The sequence below is a fragment of the Ambystoma mexicanum genome, chromosome 13 (genome assembly GCF_040938575.1).
Source record: "Ambystoma mexicanum isolate Mex_15411 chromosome 13, UKY_AmexF1_1, whole genome shotgun sequence".
NCBI lineage: Eukaryota > Metazoa > Chordata > Amphibia > Caudata > Ambystomatidae > Ambystoma > Ambystoma mexicanum.
In genome coordinates, this window is record NC_090938.1 from 701,465,189 (window position 1) to 701,485,217 (window position 20,029).

The 20,029-nt window shown below is 49.9% G+C and overlaps 1 protein-coding gene and 1 long non-coding RNA gene across 2 annotated transcripts in view; one reads left to right on the plus strand and one right to left on the minus strand.

The window, feature by feature from the left end:
* GABBR1 (gamma-aminobutyric acid type B receptor subunit 1) overlaps positions 1 to 20,029 on the minus strand; it is an 844,797-nt gene that overhangs the window by 672,224 nt on the left and 152,544 nt on the right. The gene's annotated exons all lie outside the window — the stretch shown is intronic.
* Positions 1 to 20,029, plus strand: part of LOC138521746 (uncharacterized) — a 123,128-nt gene that overhangs the window by 92,188 nt on the left and 10,911 nt on the right. The gene's annotated exons all lie outside the window — the stretch shown is intronic.

Sequence of the window (20,029 nt, forward strand, 5' to 3'; positions counted from 1 at the left end):
CCTTTCTCTCCACCAAATCTCTCTCCACATGTGGTGTTCCCCAGGGGCCTATCCTCTCACCCTGGCTCTTTAATGTCTACTTGGACTCTTTTTCTCACCTAATCTCTATCTTCTCCTCTAACTTTCAGTGTTATGCGGGTGACACTCTGCTGTCTTTCCGGCTCCCCTCAGCCTCTCGCTCATTCCTGACTGTCTATCTGCAATTCAGGATTGGTGCACCTCCAACAATCTCTGCCTTAATGCCAGTAGGACAGAGATCCTTCTCATTGGGACCTCTGCTCCCACTTTCACTCTCTCACTCTGGCTGCCCTCCTTGGATCCTTTTCCTTCACCTTCCTGTGAGGCAAAAAACCTTGGTGTCATCTTCAACTCCACTCTCTTCTTCTATCCTCACATCAAAGACCTTGCCATGAAGGCCCACTACCAGCTGCACCTTCTCAGAGGTTTTCTTCCTTTTCTCACTTTCCCCCAGAAGCCCACTGTCTCCAGAGCCCTGGTTCTCTCTAGGCTGGACCATTGCAACAGCCTCTTTCTCAATCTGCCTTCCTCTATTCTACGCCCTCTGCAACTAATCCAGAACAGGACTGTGATATTTATCCTTGGCCTCAAGCCCAGGGACCGTATCTCTCCAGCCCTGAAATCTCTCCACTGGCTCCCAGTGGCTGTAAGGATCAAGTTCAAGACCCTCTGCATTGTCCACAAGGCTTTCTGGGACCAGGGCCTGGACTACATCCAACTCTCTCTTCCAAAACACCTGCCTTCTCGAGCCTTTCACTCAGCTACCTCCAACTGTCTGAGGGTCAGGCGCTTCTCCAGGTAGAGAGTGGGGGGGTAGATCTTTCTCCTCCGCAGGTGCCTCCCTCTGGAATGGCCTCCTTGCCCGTCTCAAACTTGAGCCGGCCACCTGAAGTTCCAGAAGTTGCTCAAGACCTTCCTTTTCTTCTCTGCTTTCTCCCTCTCCCTTCCCTGCTGACCTACCTGTCTGCTGCGCCGACTGGTTGCTTGGCTAACCGAAGAGACTCACTGGGTACCAAGCTCCTCCATGATAAGTCTCCCCTGAACTGGCTCCGGGTCCACCGTGCACTTAGGAGCTGCAACTTTAACCTCTAGAGTCCCCCGCCTCCTTGCACGTACCCAGAGCCGCGCTGCGCGGGATGCACTTACTCAGAGCAATGCTGCCCTGAAGGTACTTCCCCCTCCCTCTCCCTGGCACATACGCCCCCTCCCTTGCCTACTGATCTCTCCACACTACTAGGACTCCTCTATGCACATTACTACAGTCTGCTACACTCCCCTTACTCTACACTGCAAACCACACACAGATTCTCTCACAGTAACTCTCATTTCACTCTTTCATTCACCTTCATTTCACTCCATACTCTCCAACTACTACTACCACTCACACATCTAACAAGCACACTCAAACATCAATACCACTCTCTCTCACCAACCAATACCTCACCTTGTATTCCTGCAATAAATCTCTTCCAAGCTCCTCTACACTGTCTCTCCTCGAGTTGGTCTCTTGGTCCTCTTGCTTCTCATTGACCTCAGCCGAAGAATACCCAACTTGCTGGCTTCCCTTTTATCCTTCTCCCATCCATTGTTGCATGCCCCCACCCAGTTCTTCTGCCCATCCACTAGCTGTGCTTTCCCCCATGCAGGTATTACAGATAAGCAAAGATTCAAAAGGGGTTGTAAGCTCTGCCCTGTTTTCACCCATGGGACCGCCATTCCTCCATAATTGCAGCCAGCCACAATGAATGTCCAAGTTCATATGAGGGTCCTTCAGCCTTCCTGTTTTTTTTTTTATCAATGGACTCCCTTTTGTCGGGTTTTGCTGTGCCTAAGGGCCTAGTACTAGGAATATTTTCATATGGGGCTTGTGGTGAGGTCGGGTCAGTGGCAGGCGGTGGTACATAAACGGGGTTGGTGTACCCTAAGGCAACACAGGTGGGGTAGCACACTAGCGGGGACTGGGATGTGGTAATGGTCATCTCATTCTCCACACCTGGGCCGGATAGGGTGGGACAAGCAGGCCCTGGTGGGGCGGTCGGAACAGTGTTACGTTCAATCCTAGGCGTTCCTGCGGGTACCTTTGCCTGACTGGAGGTGCCTCCCCTAAGTCTTCCACCATCTTTCACAAGTCTAACACTTCCTTCCTCTTTTGAAGCTTTTTTACCCTTAACGTGTACATGTATCCTACTATTTCTTTGTTTTTCATGCCCTGCTCGGGGCATGATTGGAACAACCCTCCCTGTGTATTGGTCACCTGCTGTTTATTGTATTACAAAATCATATCCTTATACAGAGGCAAATCAGCACACATATATTCTAACTGGGTACTCTGCGCCATCTTCGGTACCGGCCCTCTTATCCTTTTTATGCTCAAAGAATGTACTTGTCTGTCAGAGAGCTACCCTAGAAATTCCCTCGCACCTTCCTGTCGCTCCCCTGCCTCTCAGTCGTCTTCATTACTACTACTTGGTCCCCATGTCCCACCGTTCTTTTTCTCCACTCTCACTCTTCACATTAATACTTTCCGTGCCATCCACCAGACTCACTACTCCATCCTACACACCTTACACCGCACCATCAACACCATGGACCCCTCCTTGGTCCAGTCGAAACCCCCAATAAAATTGAAAAAACACAACTAAACCACAAAATAAATAAAACACAAAAAACGACTATGCATCGTTCCAACACCCCCTATAAATCGGGTGCAGAGATACCATATCCTCTAAATGTATGGAGCCTCTAACCTTTTTCCTTTACTTTATCTCCTTACAATACAGCACTGTCTTCCTCCCTTACTCAGAAAGGCTCCCATACTCCTTTATCCTTGTATTTCATAATAATAAAAATAATAAAAGACAAACCGCCACCTGGTCTTTTTACCCACTGAAATGCATCACTCACGTCGCTCTTCCGCTCTCCTGAACAGCCACAACCACACATATCCCCTGTCACCTCTTTCTCTCTCTGCCTTCCCACGTTGTTTTCTCCCTCAAAAGGTGCACTTATTTCTGTTCGTTCTCCCAAGTTCCTCCGCCACAGGGTCCCATCAACAGCATGCAACATCCGGGAGCTGCACCCCGCTCCAAAGAACAGACAGGAATTCTGGCAACACAGCTCCTGTAAACCCTTCCAGGTTGGGCACAAGGGACTGGTCGTGCAGGTGGGCGCGGCCACGCCAGATGTGCAGCCAGGAAACCCCCATCTCTGCAGAAGATCTGGGATTCCGTCGGGGTCAACAAATTTGTGTGGCAAACCTCCTGACAAGCAGACACAGAATAAATGCAACCCTTCAGGGAAAAAAGCTTGGCACACCTTTTGCAAGGATAACAAAGTTTTACTTCCAAAAAGAAAAATACATGTTAGAAGGGGTATTCAAACCCTACTGCCACAGAGCGACCTGCTTAGTTCAAAGCAGACAAAGCATTTTAAGGCACTAAAACGTCAAGACAGTATACTGTATCATCTCATCATTATCATTGGTAGGGCACCCATGCACATATAGTCGGCCCTTATTGACCACCAGATGATTGGCAGCCGTTGCTTATGTCGATCTTCTTCCATGTGGACCTTGGCCTCGATATGTTCACACCATAGCACCATAATTGGTTCATTAGATGAATAGACCTTTCTTTTTACATTTCAAACACATGATGTGCACCTGGTAATTTAGACATCAGCTCAGTGGATACTCGTGAGGTCAAGAGAGCCCTCAGAAATGCCAGAAGCTTAGTTCGATCCCAGACGCTCTGGTGCTTCCACCCGCCCCCATGTCTCCCCATCGTTGGCCTAAATTTGTTATCCTCACCCGCGCACCTCGCCGTGCAAATCACAGGGAATTTTATTTGGGCTCCCCCTTGGAATCTGCCCCCTCCCTGGGTTGCCTGTAGCGGACATACAAATCAATCGACAGTTGAGGGATTTAGGAGTTTGGATAGTGGGCGTCTGGTAGTTCAAACAGAAAGGTTGGAGATTTGGGGATGTTGGTGCTCTAAATCTGGGATCCATGTTTTGGCAGCTTCCGACCTCTGCCTTGCTTTTCATGAGATCGTCCTTCAAACCTAGGCACAACCCTACCTGTGCTTTGTTTGGCACATTCCTTTCGGATTACATGGGCCTTCAGGTTTACTGTGACTTTACCAAAGATTTTTTCCTCGAGGTATTTTTTACTGAAACATTTTTACTGAAAAAATACTGAATAGTTTATTTTTCATTTGGGGCGGCTCACCCCCTCAATCACCCTGTTTCTCCATGTTTTTAACCCCCAAACCTCTCCCCATCCGTTTTAGCCCTTACCCCCTACCCCAATGTATATATATATATATATTTTTTAAAAATCAGTATTATTTTGGTAAACATTTTTCGGTAAAAAATACTTTGAGGAAAACATCTTCAGTAAAAATCACTGGATACTGGGCCTAAAGTGTGAGACAAGAGGGGGCTCTATTCTTAATTGATAGAATAACCTTCTACGCTCTCGCCTGGGATGGGAGCAGGGATGGGAATGGGTATTCTTGCTGAGGCCTACAGTTATTATTCCTTAGTACCGGGTCCTGGCCGTACTGGGCCTAACTTCCAAAATGGCAGTGGTTCAGTGTGCCTTCGCCACTTAGAAAACCCAACATCTACAAATACTACATTTTCTACAAGCTCTCCTATCCCTTCTATACACCTCCCCCTCACCGCTTCCACCACGAGCATTAGGTGCGCGCACTCTTAGCGCATTGCCCTCTGTCTAAACTGCTTGGGGGGATATGGGAGCTGGGCATGCATCACAACATATGCACAAGATCTTGGGCACATCATCACAACCCTGCCTTTCACTGTGCAATGTAATGCCTTGCCTGTGACTACTGAGTTAGGCCACCAAAAGAGCATAGGGGTGTCCTCTTACATATGCATAGCAAATCCTCAGACAAGCCAAGCTCCAGATCTGAGCAAGGACGGTTTTCACATGCCGGCAATGCACTGCGCCTACCCAAATGTCAGACATTTGGAAGAACTCTATCTGCATTTGATGTTTTATGATATGCCCAATTTTTTAGTTTTGATTCCTAAGCGCCATCTAGTGTGAGCCGAAACGAATGCTATGGCATGAGGAGGGAAGGGAAGACGGCAATCGCTGGTGGCTACACATCCACATTGTTTTGGCATTGTCCTTCTTTCTCTAGAATCATGCTGTCGGCTTGTCTCTTGAAGCAAGCAGTGTTGATGAGGTCCTTTCTGCTGATGAAAATTAATTAGGACAACGGACCTCAACAATGGTGCTAGCATCAATTGACAAGCCACCTCACAGGCTGGAGGAGAGAGCAGCGATGCTGTAATCCCTCTGGGGCAACACGAACAGACTTGTGGCTTTGTTAATTTGTTATGTTATTGTGATGTATAACGCACACTGCTGCCATTGTCATGGTCTCCAGACGCTCTGGTGTATCTGAAAAGGAAGGGGGGATCAGGAGGGTTAGTTAGTGGGATAGAGAGGGAAAGCATAAGAGAGCTTTTTTGTGCTGCTGGCAGCTTCAGTTTTGGAAAAACAGTCACTTTGTGTTGGCTTTGCTTTTAGTTGGTGGGTGCTTGGCAGTGTTTTGGTGGATGATTGTGTATGGGGTAATTTGAGTGTCTGTGGTTTAGTTTCTTGTAACGTGTAGAGTTGTGTTAGGTGTTGCAGAATGTGTGCATTCTGTGGTGTTTTCAAGTCTGTGCTGTGATGTGTTTTGTTTGCGGTTGATGGTGAGTATATAGGATGCTTGAAAGTTTTAGTAGGGTAAGTGAGGAGATTTGTCTGTGCACTTCTCTGCGATGGTTGTGTTGGTTGGCTATATCCTTGCATGGTGGATTGTATTAAAATGCTTTCTTTCATTGGGTATCCTGGTTTCTGTTTATTAGGTTTTGTTTTTTTTTTGGTTTTGGCTGTCGCTCCTTGTGTTGTGGTTGGCTCTTTCTCTTCGATTGTATTTCCCGTTTAACTCAGTGAGTTAAAGAGCCATGCTTTTAGTAGTTTTCAGAAGTTTGGGTGTTTTTCTGTTGTTTGTATTTCCTTGGGGAGTGAGTTACACAATTTTGCAGAGATGCAGGAGAACGCTGATCCACCCAATTTCACCTTTGAGTTTTGCTTTGGTTCGAGGCGAATGTCATTGCTAGACCACAATGTTCGGTTTGGTTTGTAGATGGAGATTTGTTTCCTGTATGACTTCTGCTCCTTGGCCGTGGATTGCTCTGTGGGTTATGCAGAGTGTTTTGAAGAAAATGATTTTTTGACTGGTAGCCAGTGTACAGTTCTCTGCTGGTGTGATGTGTTCTTTCTTAGTGAGTCTGAGGAGGAGTCTTTCTGCTGCGTTCTGTACTCACTGTCGTTTTTTAGTGAGGTAATCCAGCATTGCAAGGTGGATCCTGTTGGAGTAGCCTGTTCTTAACATGACGAAGGAGGTGATGGCACGTGTTCTGTGTGGGAAGGGGAGGAAAGGAAGTATTTGTTTGATTGTGTTTAAGTGGAAGAAACATTTCTTTACTACTGTGTTGACTTGTGGTTTGAGTGTTAAACTGTTGTCCATTAATATTCCGAGATGTATAACTATACACAAAGAGCCTAGCATTTTGGTGCTGGACTACCCAAGTGGGTGGGATCAGACTGATATATAGGAGGATCTAGGAACGAGAAGCAGACACAGTGGGTTCAAGTTTTTGGTCAAAGACTTTTATTAAAATAAAAGGGGGTTGGGAAATGCCTCTCTGTCCCTACTCTGAGAGGTGTTTCCCTATCTAAAACAAAACTAAGGGTCTGTCCAAGGTCAGGATGTCGAAGACAAATCGTCCTGTGTCCAAAGTGCTATTCTGGCCCTCACATCTAGGAAAAATAACTATAAGGTAAAAAGGGAAAATGTCTTTGACCTTTAGTAGTGCACAAATGTTCAAAAAAGAAAGGTGTTACTCCACCACAAAAAGAGTTCAGAAGGACAGAGTCATTGTTCCAGAGGGTGGTTCCCTTCCCCTGGATTTCTCTTCACTCTATTTCAAGAACGCCAGTTCCTCAAGTTTATTTTGATCAACCACACATAACAACTTGGCTGTTAGTATCTTATTCAGATACCTGGTGTACTGTCCTGCCAGGTTTCCACTTTCTTTTGACATATTTCTGCAACCTTTTTGCTAGCCCTGTTATATCCTGATCAGGACTTTCTCTGGTACTGTACAATACAATACACACCTGACCATGCCTGGTATACTCTCCTGCCAGGGGCTTCTCCTATATTTATATATTCTGCCTGGTACACTCTTCTGCCAGGGCTTTCTTATATAGATATATTAATGCACCTTTAATCTGCCTGGTATATTTTCCTGCCAGGGCTTTTCTCATGTGTATGTTCTTGCACCTTTAATGTGCCTGGTACACACCCCTGCCAGGGCTTTCTCATGTGAGCATGGCACACACTTGCAGATTTCATTGACTCTTGTATCTGTACTGTACTGTCTTGAATCCCCATGGTATACCATCCTGCCAGGGATTATCTCCTATGTATATTGCATACACTCACAAACTTGACAGTCTTTTCTGTATATTCCGGTATGCCTCTTTAAGAGAATTTCACTTGCTTGTTCTTCCTTATTTGCTTTATTTGCATTTATTTGGGTTTGGCAGGCTTGCCGATATGCCCTGGTGTCCACAATTCCCTTGGGTGGGCTCAATGGCTTTGGCTGACGTATGTCAGTTTTCCCGCTGCAAGTCAGTGGCAGGCTTCCGGCTTTCTGCCTTCTCTCGCCACTTCTCCTTCCCAGCTTCACGTTCTCTCGCAGCTCCTGCTTCTCTGTTCAGTGCCTCTGGGCTTTGGTTCAGAGGAGGCTGCCTTGTAGTACCGACCAAATACCCAAAGCTCTCCATCTGCTTCTGGCGTGCCCGCCATGTAGGTTCGCCTGCAGTTTGCGTTCCTTTCCCTTGTCGGAAAGCTGATTCGCTCCAAGGGCACAACTCCAGCCCCACAGTTCCTTGGTCAGCACTAAGCGAGATAGCATTCTCCAACCAGCATCCCTTCATCGGGTGTTGTGCCAGTTTAACTTTCCCGGCTTCAGGTAAGTTTCTGTAATAACTAGAGCGGAGTCTGCACTCCTGACCTCTATTGATCCTCATTACTCGGTTCATCTTCCTCATTACAGTATTTTCCCACTTAGGGAAATAAGAGTTTGTTTCTGATAACTTGGATGTGAACTTTGGTACAGTGTTCTTAGTGATCTTGAGGGGGAAATTCAGTCCTTGATGTCTTTTGTGCAGAATCTGGGAAGATGTTTTCAGTGCCTTTATAGGGTTGTGCTATAGATGATGCGCAGGTGCAAAACCTGCTGAGCTAACTACATTATGCACAAGTGCATAGCTTGCAAAGGCAGAACAGAGGACAGGGTTTAGTAGCTAATAGAAGCTTGTACTGAGTGCTTGCAGAACTGCAATATAAAAGTATTATACCGCCTGGATGGCCATTCTGGAAAAATCTAACACATTAACTAGCAGAATGCAGGGCCTGTAGAGCTTGCTCGGTGAGGGTTAATCACAAGGCTTGCATTTAGCCTTCAGTAGTAATGAGCAAAAATATGTATATGTGCATAAACCCACTGAGTTTACACATAATCCCACTTAGCTAACCCTTGTGGTCTACTAGTGCTTAAACGCCTATCTTAGTGAGCTACATTTAAACAGGGAAACCAAAGATGCTCACTAAGGGTTAATCGTAATGCATGTATTTCAGCTTTCCCTGAATCATTCTGTTTTCGCAAGAGATGCTTTGCCGTTCATCGTAACCAGGTACTCATTCACATGAGAGGAACAGCCTGACGCGAGCAGTTACTGATAAGGAACAGCGCTTCCTAAATTTCATAGCTGGGCTCCGAGTTGGGGGGGGTAGTACAGAGTGGATTACAGAGTGGATTTTTCCACCAGCGTAAACATGTTTTGCACTAAAGGAAGATTCTGGAAGTTTGCGTCGCTCTGATTGACAGGCCTACCTAATAAAAATGTGCACATATATTGCTCAGGAGGGACTCTCCCGTGGACTTGTACTAAGAATGTGTGCAGGGTCCCGGGCTTTGATTTGCCCCTAAGTGTCATTACTTGCCACGTTCTCACTTAAGGGCAGAGAAGGAGGGTGCAGGGAGTGTGATCAACCTGTCCAGTACCTGGCCAGAGGGGTGCCATCCTGAGAGAGGCCGGTCATTAAGCTGATCGGAGTCCTAAACGTTGGCTAAAAGGAACGTGAGATGAGACTGTGTTATAAATATCTGTAATTTATAACCTGCATTTTATTCTTCCGATTGTACTTAAATTGGTGTTTGTGTAGTGAGTCTGCTTATTGTTAAATAAATGCTAAGTGTTATCTCTCTGGCATGAGTTCATGGCTATAGCACAAAGTTCGAACCTGGACGCAGGAGTGTGGGGTGTTTTATGGTAAGTGGGCTGGTCCCAGAAGTGTGCATACATCCTTCACAAGACAGGCCGGTCAGCGATGGATGATAATATGCCATTAGGGCATGGGGAATGGCAGGGGTATCCTTAAACGGGAAAGGGGGACGCCAGGTCTTGTCCGATGATGTCACAACATCCCCCCCAGAGGGTCACCTCCCCCATGTGATCCTCCCTCATATAGCTGCCCCCAGGGCCAGGATCAGGTAGCGGCTGCCGTCCACTGGCCACATGGGGAGCTATCTGCACCGGGAAAGGACTGATGACACCATTGGATTCATGAGATATGCAAATTGATATTTCTCCTCTGTGAAAGGTGATTATAGACCCTCCCGAGTGGGTACCTTCCCATAGAACGGGTTATTTGAACATGTTCGCTCCCAGTAGAGGGGCTCCCAGACCTCTTTATGGAGATTGTTAACTACTTTGCAAGGTTCCAGTTGATTTTCCATTTCGGTAGGCCATGGAATGTGATGTTGGTTCGGTGGGCAGTGGGCATGATCATGATTTCTGTTTCGTTCGGCTCATCCATTCATTTCTCTCTGTGGGGCAGTTCATCAGGGTTTGGTCTGGTTCTCTAGTGGTGTTGATCTGATTTGTGTGGTTACATGTCTTTATACCGAAGTATTTTACAGAGAATGCACATATATCAAATATTTTATAACGACATTTTTTATAGAGAATGCACTTTTTTTCCCCTTTTCTGGGAGGACCCCCCAAAACCCTATTTCCGACCCCTAAAAACCCACCCCAACCGTTTCCCACAAATATTGAACCCTTTACCCCACCCCTAAATGCATTCTCTATAAAAATGTTTCATTATAAAAAATATTCGATATATAGTCTTTCTTTATTAAAAAAAAAAATTTATGTAAACACTGCATACCGATTTGTGTGTCGTATGCATAGTTGTCGGAGGCAAGTCCATGTCTTTTGATATGATTGATGAATAGGTTCATGTAGATGTTGAATAGTATGGCGGGAGTGATGAGCCTTGTTGAGCGCCACAGGTGGTTGTGCACGGTTCTGAGTTGAAGGGGGTTAGCCACGTTGTTTCCGTTATTTCTGTCAGGAAGGATTTTATCCCTAATAAAGCTGTGTTGCTGATTCCTATTTCTCCCAGTCTTTTGATGAGGGTTTTGTGGTAGACTGTGTCGTAGGCTGCTGATAGGTCTAGTAGTATTAGCACTGAGGTGGTGTTGGAGTCGCCGTTAGTTTTTAGAGCATCCAAGATTCATGGTGGTGCTGTTTCGGTTCCTCTCATGGGTCTGACACCGGCTTGTGCCTGGTCTGGTATCCGATTGTTTTCTACATGTTCCAGGATTTGTTTGTATTTTTAGCTTTTTCAGAATTTCGCAGGTTTGATATTGGTTGATAGTTTGTTAAGTCTTCTGTGTTTCCCAAGGGGTCTTCAAGGAGTGGTTCGATGTATGCCAATCTTAAGATGTGTGGTAAATGTGCCTATTGCTAGTGAATGGTTAGATAGGTTTCGAAAGTATTCTGCAGGTGTTATTTGGGTGAGGATAGCTTTGCTTCCTTACAAAGCCTGGCTGTGCTCGTGTTACGTACTCACGCAATTGGCACGGGTAAGGTCTTTTCCTCTAATGAAAATGTGTACGAGGGAAATGCCCCAGCAACGCTGACCGCATGATGCTGTTGTCATTTGAGTAGGTGTCAGCTTGCAAGACTTGTGAATGGCACTCTTTACTTTAACCTTAGAAGGTATCTCTCCAATCATACGATAGCAGCAAAAACGGTTGGCTTTGCCAGTGACTGTTCAGTTTACATTGAAAGATGGCACTTTCAAACCACCTAGTCTGAACCACAACTAATGCATGGAAGGTTCGGAGAGGAGAAGATGGCATTCGTGGAGGGATACACCGCTGCTGTGGTTTGAACATGCTCCCACTTTGCACACTCATTTGGCGCTTGCCACATTATTCAAGTGGCATTCCTGAAAACCTTCCCAAAATGAACATTCATTAAAGGAACACACCTCAGCAACGGCACTGGCATGAGGTGACAAGCACCTCATGGACTAGGGTTCATCTGATGCAAGCAGAATTTCTGAGACCGCTCTCCCTCCAAGGAACTTCTCTTAGAGGAAAGGACTTCAGCAGCAGCGCTTGCATGGCGTGTAAGCTGCCTCGGGTAGCTGCAGGAGAGGGCAGTGACGCTGTACTCAGCATCTTCTCAGATTGAAGGGAAAGGAAGCACTACTCTGACAAAGCATATGGCAATAGCCCAAACTGTTGGCTTTGCAAATGCTTGTTCTATGAATTCAACGATTGTCCCAGCAATATGCCTGCTAATGATGCACTGTCCTGAGGCGGGCGTCAGGGGCTTTCAAAGCTTTCAGTTGAAATGGGCCCTGAGCCTCACGGGGCCTGCCGCACAGTTGCTCCCATGTTGGCTGACTTACTACATACACAGCAATATATTTCTTTAATTCATGATATTAAATGTGTGGTTACCGCTTGCCTTTGCTTGCACCAAGCAGTGTTCTGATCACCTTGTTGCCTTTTGCTCTGGTTTCGTCTGCATTTCCACCTACATGAAGAAAAAGGGCCATTACTAGGTTTTCCATGAAAATGTAGCGTTACAGCTCCCCAGTGATAATCTGCAGCAATTAACCTCCTCGCTACATTCCATTATACCCATTATTGTTCAAGCACCCCATGGGTGCCTCGTACTGTTTCCCCGAACCGTAGGCACGGGGGCCTGCAAACATATTGAAATGGGCCCCCACACATCTTCAGCCAGCCCTGCGAGGGGGTGTTGTGGCAATGCCAGGCTGTCCTCCCGGCCCCACTGCATTGCGCGTCCTTGGAGCCGCCCTTGATTCCGCTTTCCATCGGTCCCCGGGGGAATCAGGCAAGCTGTGCTACAAGGGACGAGGGAGCAGTACTGCCGAGGCGCACGAGTTGTAGGAATATGGTCATGTCCAAATAGAGGCTCGGGGCCGCAGCCATCTTCGCTGCATCTGCTTTCCTGTCTGGGCGCCTTGGGCACGGAACCCAAACCCAAGGCCCTCTACTACCCGGGATAGAAGAGGCATGTGGAGAAACTGAAGGCATAGCTCTCAACCTTGCGTGGCCCGTGGGCGGGTGAAAACGCCTGATTCTGTATTTAGCAGGTGAAAGAAAGTCCATTGATTTGAATGGGCGTGTAAGGGGTTTGCTGGGTGACACCCGCCATGAGCGTGTGAGTTGAGAGGTATGAATGGGGCAACGAATTTAAGGGTGGGGTTTAGCCATAAAAATAAGGGCCCCATCCGAGCCAATGATTGATGGTGCCCCATGCCATGTGCCTAGAAGCACGGCCTCCATCCGCATGCACATATAATGGAGGTAATTGGGAGATTGGCGGTGCAGTCTATTTTTGGTGGTAACGGAATTACTACCACTTTTTTGGCTGTAACACAATAATTACTACCAGTTTTACTGATCCACTGTATACCACATTTGGCATTCTGTGGCAAAAGGGAGGGTTTACCTCCACCATGGAGTTGGAGGAAAAATCTCCACTTTACCTCCGAAAAACGCTAAATCCACAAACACTACAATGGAGTTTTGTAGATGCCACCACACCGCCACTCGCAGTAATTCCGGCGCACCAAGTGGCGGTAATGGTAACGGAATTTGCCTGCACGGAAATACAGCAGGGATATTGCCGAACCTGGAAGGACTCCCAGGGACGTGACCTGGGATGGCTGCATGGAGAGCACGTGTGTTGGAACCTACAGCACTGCGTCCTGCGAGGAGTTCCCTGCAAATTCCCTTCCTGAAAGTTCATTCCATCGAGATTTTTCTGGGTTGGGTCAGGACAAGTAGGGGTGTTGCTACGTCTGGAAAAGATCTGGGGCTAGACTAATATCGGGACTGTTGCGACTCGGGGCTAGCTAGCCCCTGAGCTTAGGCTACAACCGAAAGACCCCGGGGCTGTAGCCCTCCCAGCCCCCTAAAAACGGCTCTGGGTCCCGCAATGCTAGCCTGTAACCAAAGCGATTAAGTACTGCCCTGTGCTTGCTTGCGACTGTGTAGGCTGGATTATATATAATATTCTGTGCTAGTCTCATCAATAGGTTTGTTATATAAACAATCACAGCACATCAACAAGGAATGTAGACAAAACTGCACTTACTTGTTATATACTCTTAATAGGACCATAACGCTGATGTCGCATAGTGCAGGTATTATAAAAGGAACACCATAGCCGCAATCACAGGTCACTGTAGGGATGTAACTGCAGATTCCCACACCTGGGTTGAAATTAATGTTTTTCCCACACCTGGGTTGACATTTAATTTCTGAATGGGGTTGTAGTAAGGCGCGAGCCCTCGTGGCCAGGAGGCTCTCAGAATCTCCGTTTTAGAAGCACACGTGATCGCCTCAGTTTAGCCACTGTCACATGTATGCACAGTTGCGACACACACGTTCTAAAACATTAAAAATGGTGCTCCTTCCCGTCAATGTTTAATCTCTGCTGGACGTCATCAAAATCCATACCTTTAATGTTTTTTTGTACGCTTCTTGTTTACCTATTCTGTGAACTGCCTCCAACAGCCGGAACCGGAAGTGACACCAGAGATGGGGAAATGGCGCCTGCAGAGCCGTTGAAATCATTAATTTATGAGCACAACGGATCATATTACCTTTTACTTTCTGCCAATATGACTGTGCACAAAGGGTAATCCTGCCTCTCTGGACCTAGACATATGCCTAGATGTGGCAGTGCCCGATGACGGGACGCGCACGCGGCGGCGTGACGTTGCATGCCGCCGCGTGCAGCATAAATAAACGGGGCGTTCCCGGCCACAGCAGTGCGACTGGGAAGCCCGAGCCAGAAGGACGTGTGTCGTGTGAGTCCTTGTGTGCTGGGGGGCTTACGGGTATCGCCGGGGGTCAGGACACACCCCCAACAGTGGCTACGAGTGGGGAGATGATGCCTGGGCCCGGCGGTGACGGAATCTGCAATTTTTTCCCCGAAACAGAATCGTGCTGACATTTCGTTTCGAGCCATAGGCTGTGCATCACCCATGCGGCTGGCGGCCATTTTACATATCAGGCCGTGGAACTTCACTGAGCTCCGGTTTGGGCGGCGAGTGGCACCCAGGCCTAATTTTTGGACACACTGCTAGCAGGCAGTTATACCTGCATGCCCATGCCCGGTTTTTGATTTTTTTCTTCAAATTTTGGGTCTCCTCCGTCGAGCGCAAGCAAGGAAGAGGGCTACAATGGCTGGGCCTGCATAGCCTACATTTCTTTCTTGACTCAATTTTTGGAACAGCTGAAGGCTGGGGTCTTCTTCATCCTCTTCATCATCAGGCTGGTGACCCTGCTGTTCTTCATCCTCTTCATCATCAGGGAGAGTTCATCATCAGGGAGGAGTGCTGCAGCTGTATTTCTTCGTTTTCATCCTGGTAATCTTCAGGCCTGGTGGCTGTGACTGTGCTGCTGGTGATTGCCTATGAAGGGGGACACTGTGTCATCGCCATTTTCGCTCCCAGGTTGGACATTTCTTTTGCTTGGACGTGGCTGGAGGTTTGAGTTGCGGCCCCCAATCTCCACGCTGGGGGTGCCTGTGCACTCAAACTCATGAGTGACTCAGAGGATCAGGACGGTGGACAAGCAGCAGCAGTGCAACAGCCTCCTCTGGTTCAAGCAGGAGCCCCGGCCCCATTGCCTCCAGCGCCGCCTGTGGTAGTACCGTTTGCCCAGCCAGGACTTCCTTCCATGGCTCAGGCACGTGCACATGCGGCCCTGCAGCCCATCCTGGAGTTCAATGTCTCGGGCCCGCCTTCTAGCTTGAGGCCCAGATGGAAGAGGTGGGTTGACCACCTGGATATGTACTTTCGGGCCGCACAAGTGACAGATGACGACAGCAGGCTGGCAACCATGTTGTACTCAGCAAGGCCCTCGGTCCAGGAAATCTTTGAGTCGCTTCCGACTGGGGATGGATCCTATGACCAGGCAAAGGTCACGCTTCAGGCACACTTTCTGCCCCTTGCCAACGCGGACTACGAACGATTCGTGATGTTGTCCACAAAACAGAAAGAGGACGAGACTCTGGACACCTTTTATGGACGCCTAAGGCGCCTGTCACTGGCCTGTGCATGGGGGGATGCGGACGACATGATCAGAACCATGCTCATCCAGGCGTGCTGCTCGGGCAAGCTCAGAAGACAGATACTAAGGGAGCCCGGAACCACACTCCAGCGCATCCTAGAACTGGGGCGATGCCATGAGGTGTCTGAGGCTCGGGCAGCAAGAATGGAGGCTAGGTCGCGCTCCGTCAAGACTGAAGAGGTGTGTGCCATGTGGCGTGGTGGCAGAGGCATCAGAAGACCCGGTGTTGGACCCCGGGACAGAGCCGGAAGAGCGGGGGAGTCCTGCCAAAAGTGTGGGTACGACCTGCCTCACCCAACGGAATGCCCAGCGGCCGGAAGGACATGTGGAAGGTGTGGGCTGCCGGATCACTTCTCGAGGGTGTGCAAGGCGGCCATGCCTGTGATGGTGCCGAGAGGCCCGGTCCGGTCCGGGTTCCTTCGCCAGGGTCGCCCGCCGAATATTGCCCAGGTAGACCAGAGTGAAGAGAATGCCCAGGTGGAAGAAGCAGACGAAGAGGAGGAAGAGAACATTTTCATCGTCTCCAGCGTGGGGGTCCTGAAAGGAAAGAACAAGAGACAGCCGAGGTGTGTGGTGGAGGTCAATCGGTCTCCAGTCCCAGTCTTGGTGGACACGGGAGCGTCAGTCAACGTGATGGCCCGTGGGCATTATGACGCTATGGACACGCCTCCCAAACTGGTCCCGCCTAAAGCTCGCATTTTTGCCTTCTGGAGTCTGGACCCTATCCCACTGGACGGTGCTTTTGTGGCGAAGGTGGAGCATGATGGTTCGCAGATCACTGCACGCTTCTACATGACGCCGGTAAGCACAAACACTTTGCTAAGCTGTGCAGCGGCAGAGGCCCTCGGCATCGTCAGTTTTGCGTACTCCGTCTATCTTGAGGACATTAATGACCTGCTGGAGAAGTATGCCGCTTTATTCAGTGGGATTGGACAGATGGCCGGTGACCCGGTGAGGTTGCATATTGATGAATCTGTGCATCCCATCGCTCTGAAACATCGCAGTGTACCCTTTCACCTTCGTGAACATGTGGACAAAGAGCTGGACAATCTAGTCAATCTGAACATAATTGAGAAGGTGGAGGGTCCGACTCCCTGGGTGTCCCCGATTGTAGTGGCGCGGAAACCCAAAAACCAGATGCCGTCCGAATCTGTGTCGACATGAGGCTGCCGAACAAGGCCATCAAGAGGGAGAGGCACCTTACCCCGACGATTGACGACATCATTGCCGAAGGTGCAGGGCGCTCGCTTCTTCTCCAAGCTGGACCTCCGAGCGGGCTACCATCAGGGTGTCCTTAACCCCGAATCGAGGTACATCACCACATTTACAAGGCACCGAGGTCTGTACCGCTATAAAAGACTGAGTTTTGGTGTATCCTCAGCGGCAGAAGTCTTTCAAAATATCATCCGAGGCGCCCTTGCAGATCTAGAGGGCGTCTTGAATATCAGTGATATCCTGGTGTTCGCCAGGATGGGGGTGGACCACCTGCGGAGGCTAGCGAAAACGTTTGAGAGGCTGCAGTCAGTGGGCCTCACCCTCCACAAGGAAAAATGCGAATTCCTGCGGCCATTGATCAAGTTCTTCGGCTTTGTGTTTAAAGAGGGAGGGGTGTCACCAGATCCCAAGAAGGTCCAGGACATTGAAAAGGCGCAGCCGCCGGAATCGGTGTCCGATGTACAGAGCGTCCTTGGTATGGTTACGTACTGTGGCTGGTTTATTCAGAATCTCGCCTCCAGATCGGAACCGCTCAGAGCACTGACAAAGAAAGATACCACCTGGCACTGGGGCCCGCTTGAGCAGGCGGCATTCGATGACATCAAGGGTACGCTGGCAGCGGATGACACCATGAAGTTCTTTGACCCTGCACTACTGTCGGAGATCATTGTGGACGCCAGCCCATTTGGCCTGGGCACCGTGCTGACGCAGATTGATCGTGATGGGGGTGTCCGCCCGATGGCCTACGCCAGCAAGGCGCTGTCGGAAACCAACAGTATTCGCAAATCGAGCGCGAGGCGCTGGTGGTGCTCTGGGGCTGCAGACACTTCAGGCTATATGTCCTGGGGCGCCCGGTGACGGTCGTGACAGACCACAAGCCGTTGCTTCCCATCCTGACTGGGTCATCATCCAAACCGCCGGCAAGGATTGAGCGGTGGATGCTCGCTCTCCTGGAATACGGGGTCACCCTGGTGTATCGGCCGAGGGCGAACAACGCGGCAAACTACCTCTGTCAACACCCGGGTGCACCTGGGGGGGAAGACCATGATACAGGCGCTGAAGAGGCCGATGAACATGTCTGTGTGGTAGTGGAGGCGGCCACACCAAATGCGATCCCCCTGGAGGAGCTCGAAGCAGCCGCGGCGGGAGAGGAGTGTTTCAAAATCTTGAGACACTCCATGCAGCAGGGCTCCTGGAAGTCGGTGCTGGAGGCCCTGGCAGGGTGCACTCAGGAGGCCAGGACCGGACTGGAGCAGCTGTGGAAGGTCCGGGAGGAACTATCGTTCTCAGCGTCCGGCCTGCTGCTCAGAGGCGATTGCAATGTCGTGCCTCAATCCAAGGTGAAGGATGTAATCACTCTTGCCCACCGTGGACACCAGGGCGCCGCCAAGACCAAGGCCCGGTTAAGACTGAAAGTATGGTTCCCGGAAATGGAACGGAAAGTGGATGACTTTGTGGTGGCCTGTGTCTGGTGTCAGGCGGCGTCTCCTCTGCAGCGAGAGCCAGTCATAGAAGCGATGCCTCGGGGGACGCGACTCTGGGAGGTAGTTCATGCGGACTTCGGCTCCACCACGATGGGCACCCACTTCCTGGTGCTGGTCGAAGAATACTCCAGGTACCCCGAAGTGGAATTTGTGGAGTCAGTGGCGTTCGAACACGTGGTGGTGGCTGTGGAAAAGGTGTTTGCGGCCCATGGTTTCCCACACACACTGTGCTCGGACAACGGGGCACCGTTCCAGAGCGAGCGGTTCTCGGAGCTGATGGAGAGCTGCGGGGTACTGCACAGGAAGATTACCCCCCTCTGGCCTAGGGTAAATGGCGAAGCCGAACGGCTGATGAGGACCCTGAACAAGACCTTCAGAATTGCCCAGGGACAGTCTCTCCAGAGAGCCCTCTATCAGTTCCTGAGGGTGTACCGCACCACCCCACATGCCTCCACGCGGAGGCGTTGTTCAAGCAGTGTTCTCGGGGGCTGCTGCCTGAGGTGGGTGAGAAGGAGCCGGGGGGAATCGACAACCAACAGGTCGAGGCGGACCAGCGAACAAGGATTGAGCAGGAGAACATCAGGCGAGGGCTTCGACCATAGCGGCTGGAGCCAGGCGATGAAGTCCTCATTCGAAATAGATACCCCCATGGAAAGCTCTCCCTTCCGTATGAGCCGGAGCCGTTGGACGTCGTGGCAGTCAAGGGATCCATGGTGACTGCCTCAGACGGATAGTCCGTTGTCACCCTCAATGTGAGCTTCTTCAAGAAGCTAGGGGACCCGAGAACTGACCCCCCCTCCCGATCAGGACTTGCTGGTGGTCCCTGAGGACGGAGGAGAGATACCCTGCATGCCTGAGTCCCCGGCCCAGGGAACGCCTGTGGACAGATCACCCGTGCCGGAGGTGAGCAGGAGGTAACCCCAGAGGGCTGGGCGAGGGAAACCCGCTCACCTTAGCGACTACGTGTTGGGACACTTAGCTGATCGGTTTGAGGCCGGGGACTGTTAAGTAAGGGGACCCGGGTGGATGCTAATAAAGGGGAGTGTGGGGATTTGTTATTTGATGTTTTGTAGTAGTGTTGTCATTTGGTTGGCAGGGTGTGGCCTTAAGGCATTTGTTGTTGTCCTCCCGAAAAAGGAAGAATGTGGTGCTGCCCGATGAAGGGACACGCATGCGGCGGCGTGAAGTTGCACGTCACCGCGTGCAGCATAAATAAACGGGGCATTCCCGGCCGCAGCAGTGCGACCGGGAAGCCCGAGCCAGAAGGATGTGTGTCGTGTGAGTCCTTGTGTGCTGAGGGGCTTACAGGTATCGCCAGGGGTTGGGACACACCCCAACACTAGAGATTCCACCCCACTCCCCATAGCCATATACCATAGACACAACACCATTACCTCCACCTTCCTCTTCCTCATCCAAGTACTAAATCCTGAGGTGACCCACCTTCCACAGGAACCCCTTGTCTACTTCTATTTTCTTTAGCCACGCACCCACCTCTGGGCAAAATAGCCTGCCTCCCCCGTGTCACAGCAGTTTTTTTAATGTTCCTGCCTTCGGCAGGGGTTCCTGTTCTTCTTGGTCCCCCATAGCCTGGGGGGGGTTGTCGGGGGCTGTCCTTCACAGCCAGGGCATGGAATGGCCCCTGCTGGGCAGGGGGTTGTCCTTCCTTGGCTACATCTTCTCCGGGGGGTCACTGCTGAGGCTGGGCCGATGCTGGGCGCTCCCTCCTTCACCAGCTAAGG